The 6000-nt window shown below is 39.0% G+C and overlaps 1 non-coding gene across 1 annotated transcript; it reads left to right on the top strand.

The window, feature by feature from the left end:
• Positions 1 to 3926: 3926 nt before the first annotated feature.
• LOC112745831 (small nucleolar RNA R71) lies at positions 3927 to 4030 on the top strand. The gene has a single exon (XR_003173739.1). It is a non-coding gene; the product is annotated as a small nucleolar RNA R71 (small nucleolar RNA).
• The last annotated feature ends 1970 nt before the right edge of the window (positions 4031 to 6000 follow it).

Raw genomic sequence — 6000 nt, 5'->3', positions numbered from 1 at the left:
TTTTTATTTTAAGAGAGGTGATGGATTCATAGGACATTCATAACTTTAAGACAAAGTTACTAACTACTAATGATCATGTAATGAAGACACAAACATAGATAAGCACATAACATAGAAAACGAAAAACAGAGAAAGCAAGAACAAGGAATGAATCCACCTTAGTGATGGTGGCGTTTCTTTCTTGAGGAACCAATGATGTCCTTGAGCTCTTCTATGTCTCTTCCTTGTCTTTGTTACTCCTCCCTCATTGCTTTTTGATCTTCTCTTATTTCATGAAGCATGATGGAGTGCTCTTGATGTTCCACCCTTAGTTGTCCCATATTGGAACTCAATTCTTCTAGGGAGGTGTTGATGTGCTCCCAATAGTTTTGTGGAGGAAAGTGCATTTGAGGCATTTCCGGAATCTCATGGTGATGAGCTTCATACGCCTCTTGAGCTCCATGAGTGGGCTCTCTTGCTTGCTCCATCTTTTTCTTAGTGATGGGCTTTTCCTCTTTAATGAGGATATCTCCCTCTATGTCAATCCTACCCGAATTGCATAGGTGGCAAATGAGGTGAGGAAAGGCTAACCTTGCCATGGTGGAGGACTTGTCAGCCACCTTGTAGAGTTCTTGAGGTATAATCTCATGAACTTCCACCTCTTCTCCAATCATGATGCTATGGATCATGATGGCCCGGTCTATAGTAACTTCAAACCGGTTGCTAGTGGGAATGATTGAGCATTGAATAAACTCCAACCATCCTCTAGCTATAGGCTTGAGGTCCAATCTTCTTAGTTGAACCGGCTTGCCTTTGGAGTCAATCTTCCATTGAGCTCCTTCTACACATATGTCCATAAGGACTTGGTCCAACCTTTGATCAAAGTTGACTCTCCTTGTGTAGGGGCATGCGTTCTCTTCCATGTATGGCAAGTTGAACGCCAACCTCACATTCTCCGGACTAAAATCTAAGTATTTCCCCCGAACCATTGTAACATAGTTCTTTGGATCCGGGTTCTTACTTTGATCATGGTTCTTGGTGATCCATGCATTGGCATAGAACTCTTGAACCATTAGGATGCCGACTTGTTGGATGGGATTTGTTAGAACTTCCCAACCTCTTCTTTGAATTTCATGTCGGATCTCCAGATACTCATTTCTTTTGAGTTTAAAAGGGACCTCAGGGATCACCTTCTTCTTGGCCACAACATCATAGAAGTGGTCTTGATGGGCTTTGGAGATGAACCTTTCCATCTCCCATGACTCGGATGTGGAAGCTTTTGTCTTCCCTTTCCCTCTTCTAGAGGATTCTCCGGTCTTAGATGCCATCAATGGTAATGGAAAAACAAAAAAAGCTATGCTTTTACCACACCAAACTTAGAATATTGCTCGCCCTCGAGCAATAAACAAAAGAATAGAAGAAGAAGAAGAAGAAATATGGAGAGGGAGAGGGAGATGTGGTTTCGGCCAAGGAGAGTGTAGAGGGGTGTGTTGTGTGAATTTGATGAAGAATGGAGGTCTTTATATAGGGAAGGGAGGGGGGTTAAGGTTCGGCCATATGGGTGGGTTTGGGTGGGAAATTGGTTTTGAATTTTGAAGGTAGGTGGAGTTTATGAGGTAGGTTTATTGGGAAGAGTGGGTGGATGTGAGTGGTGAAGGTTTAGTGGGGAAGAGAGATTGAGGTGATTGGTGAGGGGTTTTTAGGGAAGAGTGTTTATGGGGTTGTGTGAAAGAGAGTGGTGAGAAGAAGTGAGTGGAGGTAGGTGGGGATCCTGTGGGGTCCACAGATCCTGAGTGGATCCTGTGGGGTCCACAGATCCTGAGGTGTTCAAGGATTTACATCCTTGCACCCATTAGGCATGTAAAAATGCCTTTGTACCCAACTCTGGGCGTTCAGCGCCAGGTTGGTGGCCATTTTGGGCGTTCAACGCCCATTTGTGTGCCATTTCTGGCGTTGAACGCCAGAACCATGCCTGTTCTGGCGTTCAGCGCCCAGAAGCTGCCCATTTTGGGCGTTCAGCGCCAGAACCATGCTCTGTTCTGGCGCTGAACGCCAGACAGATGCTCCTCCAGGGTGTGATTTTTCTTCTGCTGTTTTTGATTCCGTTTTCAATTTTTCTATTTATTTTGTGACTCCACATGATCATGAACCTAAGAAAACATGAAAAACAATAAAAATAAGAATTAGATAAACATTGGGTTGCCTCCCAACAAGTGCTTCTTTAATGTCAATAGCTTGACAGTGGGCTCTCATGGAGCCTCACAGATGTGCAGAGCTTTGTTGAGACTCTCCAACACCAAACTTAGAGTTTGGATATGGGAGTTCAACACCAAACTTAGAGTTTGGTTGTGGCCTCCCAACACCAAACTTAGAGTTTGACTGTGGGGGCTCTGGTTGACTCTGCTTTGAGAGAAGCTTTTCATGCTTCCTCTTCATGGTTGCAGAAGGAGATCCTTGAGTTTTGAATACAAGGGAGTTCTCATTCCATTGAAGGACTATTTCACCTCTGTCAACATCAATCACAGCTCTTGCTGTGGCCAGGAAAGGTCTTCCTAGGATGATGGATTCATCCTCTTCCTTTCCAGTATCCAGGACTATGAAATCAGTAGGTATGTAAAGGCCCTCAACCTTTACTAATACATCTTCTACTTGTCCATAAGCCTGTTTTCTTGAGCTGTCTGCCATCTCTAGTGAGATTTTAGCAGCTTGCACCCCATAGATTCCCAGTTCTCTATTACAGAGAGAGGCATGAGGTTTATTCCTGAACCAAGGTCACACAGAGCCTTAAAGATCATGGTGCCTATGGTACAGGGTATTATGAACTTTCCAGGATCCTGTCTCTTCTGAGGCAATGTCAGTTGATCCAGATCACTTAGTTCATTGATGAACAAGGGAGGTTCAACTTCCCAAGTATCAATGCCAAATAATTTGGCATTCAGCTTCATGATTGCACCAAGAAACTTGGCAGTTTGCTCTTCAGTAACATCCTCACTCTCTTCTGAAGAGGAATACTCATCAGAGCTCATGAAGGGTATAAGGAGGTTCAATGGAATCTCTATGGTCTCTAGATGAGTCTCAGATTCCTTTGGTTCCTCAGAGGGAAGCTCCTTATTGATCACTGGACGTCCCAGGAGGTCTTCCTCCTTGGGATTCACGTCCTCTCCTCTCCTCACAGGTTCGGCCATGGCGCTTATGTCAATGCCTTGCACTCTCCTTTTGGGTTCTCTTCTGTATTGCTTGGGAGAGTACTAGGAGGGATTTCAGTGATCCTTTTACTCAGCTGGCCCACTTGTGCTTCCAAATTTCTAATGGAAGACCTTGTTTCATTCATGAAATTTACAGTGGCTTTAGATAGATCAGAGACTAGATTTGCTAAATTAGAAGTATTTTGTTCAGAGTTCTCTGTCTGTTGCTGAGTTGATGATGGAAAAGGTTTATTATTGTTAAACCTGTTTCTTCCACCATTATTAAAGCCTTGTTGGGGCTTTTGATCCTTCCATGAGAAATTTGGATGATTTCTCCATGTTGAGTTATAGGTGTTTCCATAAGGTTCACCTAAGTAGTTCACCTCTGCTATTGCAGGGTTCTCAGGATCATAGGCTTCTTCTTCAGAAGATGCCTCTTGAGTACTGTTGGATGCAGCTTGCATTCCATGCAGACTCTGAGAGATCATATTGACTTGCTGAGTCAATATTTTATTCTGAGCCAATATGGCATTCAGAGCATCAACTTCAAGAACTCCCTTCTTCATAGGCATCCCATTATTCACAGGATTCCTTTCAGAAGTGTACATGAACTGGTTATTAGCAACCATGTCAATGAGTTCTTGAGCTTCTGCAGGCGTTTTCTTTAGGTGAATGGATCCACCTGCAGAAGTATCCAATGACATCTTAGATAACTCAGACAGACCATCATAGAATATATCCAGGATGGTCCATTTTGAGAGCATGTCAGAAGGACACTTTTTGGTCAACTGTTTGTATCTTTCCCAAGCTTCATAGAGGGATTCACCTTCTTTCTGTCTGAAGGTTTGGACATCAGCTCTAAGCTTGCTCAGCTTTTGAGGAGGAAGGTACTTAGCTAAGAAAGCCGTGACCAGCTTATCCCAAGAGTTCAGGCTGTCTTTGGGTTGAGAATCCAACCATAATCTAGCTCTGTCTCTTACAGAAAAAGGGAAAAGCATGAGCCTGTAGACTTCAGGATCTACTCCATTAGTCTTAACAGTATCACATATCTGCAAGAATTCAGTTAAGAACTGAAAAGGATCTTCAGATGGAAGTCCATGAAACTTGCAGTTCTGCTGCATCAGAGAAACTAATTGAGGTTTTAGCTCAAAGTTGTTTGCTCCAATGGCAGGAATGGAGATTCTTCTTCCATGTAAATTGGAATTAGGTGCAGTAAAGTCACCAAGCATCTTCCTTACATTATTATTATTTTCGGCTGCCATCTCTTCTGCCTGTTCGAAAATTTCTGAAAGGTTATCTCTGGATTGTTGTATTTTGGCTTCTCTTAATTTTCTCTTCAGAGTCCTTTCAGGTTCTGGATCTGCTTCCACAAGAATGTTCTTATCCTTGCTCCTGCTCATATGACAAAGAAGAAGGCACAGAAAAATAATAATAATAATAATAATAGAGATCCTTTATACCACAGTATAGGGATCCCTTTGTGAGTAGAAGAAAAGAGGAAGAAATTCGAACACAGATAGAAGAGGGGGTTCGAATTTGGTGATGATGTGAGGAAGAGATGTTAGTTAATGAATGAATAAATAGAATAGAATGAGAGAGAAGGAGGGAATTTTCGAAAATTATTTTTTGAAAAGGAGTTAGTGATTTTTGAAAATGATTTTTGAAAAATTGTTAGTAATTTTCGAAAATTAAGTTTTAAAAATTAAAATAATTAATAAATTAAAAAGAAATTTTGAAAAAGGGGAGAGATATTTTCGAAAATGAGAGAGAGAGAGAGTTAGTTAGGTGGTTTTGAAAAAGTTAAGAAACAAACAAAAAGTTAGTTAGTTAGTTGAAACAAATTTTGAAAAGATAGGAAGTTAGGAAGTTAGAGAAGATATTTTGAAAAGATATTTTTGAAAAAGATAAGATGAGAAGATATTTTTGAAAAGATATGATAGAAATTAGTTTTTGAAAAAGATTTGATTTTTAAAATTTCAATTAATGACTTGGTTCATAAGAAATCACAAGATATGATTCTAGAACTTAAAGTTTGCATCTTTCTTAACAAGCAAGTAACAAACTTCAAATTTTTGAATCAAAACATTAATTGATTATGTTATTTTCGAAAATTTGATATAAAAATAAGAAAAAGATTTTTGAAAAATATTTTTGGAATTTTCGAAAATAACTAAGAATTTTGAAAAAGATTTGAATTTTGAAAAAGATTCTGAAAAAGATAAGATTTTCAAATTGAAAATTTGATTTGACTCATTAGCAACAACTTGATTTTTAAAATTTTTTGAAAAAGTCAACTCAAATTTTCGAATTTGATGAGAGAGAAAAAGGGGAAGATATTTTTTTGATTTTTGAAATTTTTATGAAAAACATGAAAGATATGCAATGCATGAAATTTTTAGATCAAAACAATGAATGCATGCAAAAATGCTATGAATGTCAAGATGAACATCATAGACATAATTTTGAAAAATTTTTAATGCAAAGAAAACATGCAAGACACCAAACTTAGAATTCTTTAATGCTTAGACACTAAGAATTCAAGAATGCATGAAATTTTCGAGAAAATGCAAGATGCATATGCAAATGACACCAAACTTATGATATGACTCAAGACTCAAACAAGAAACAGAAAATTATTTTTGATTTTTTTATGATTTTCTAATTTTTTTTTGGATTTTTTCGAAAATTATATGAAAAAGGAAAAATAAGGATTCCAAAATTTTTAATATGAATTCCAGGAATCTTGCCATGTTAGTCTAAAGCTTCAGTCCAGGAATTAGACATGGCTCACTAGCCAGCCAAGCCTTCAAAGAAAGCTCCAGTCCAAAACACTAGA

The sequence above is a fragment of the Arachis hypogaea genome, chromosome 14 (assembly GCF_003086295.3).
Source record: "Arachis hypogaea cultivar Tifrunner chromosome 14, arahy.Tifrunner.gnm2.J5K5, whole genome shotgun sequence".
Taxonomy (NCBI): domain Eukaryota; kingdom Viridiplantae; phylum Streptophyta; class Magnoliopsida; order Fabales; family Fabaceae; genus Arachis; species Arachis hypogaea.
This window is presented reverse-complemented; position numbering and strand designations above follow the sequence as displayed.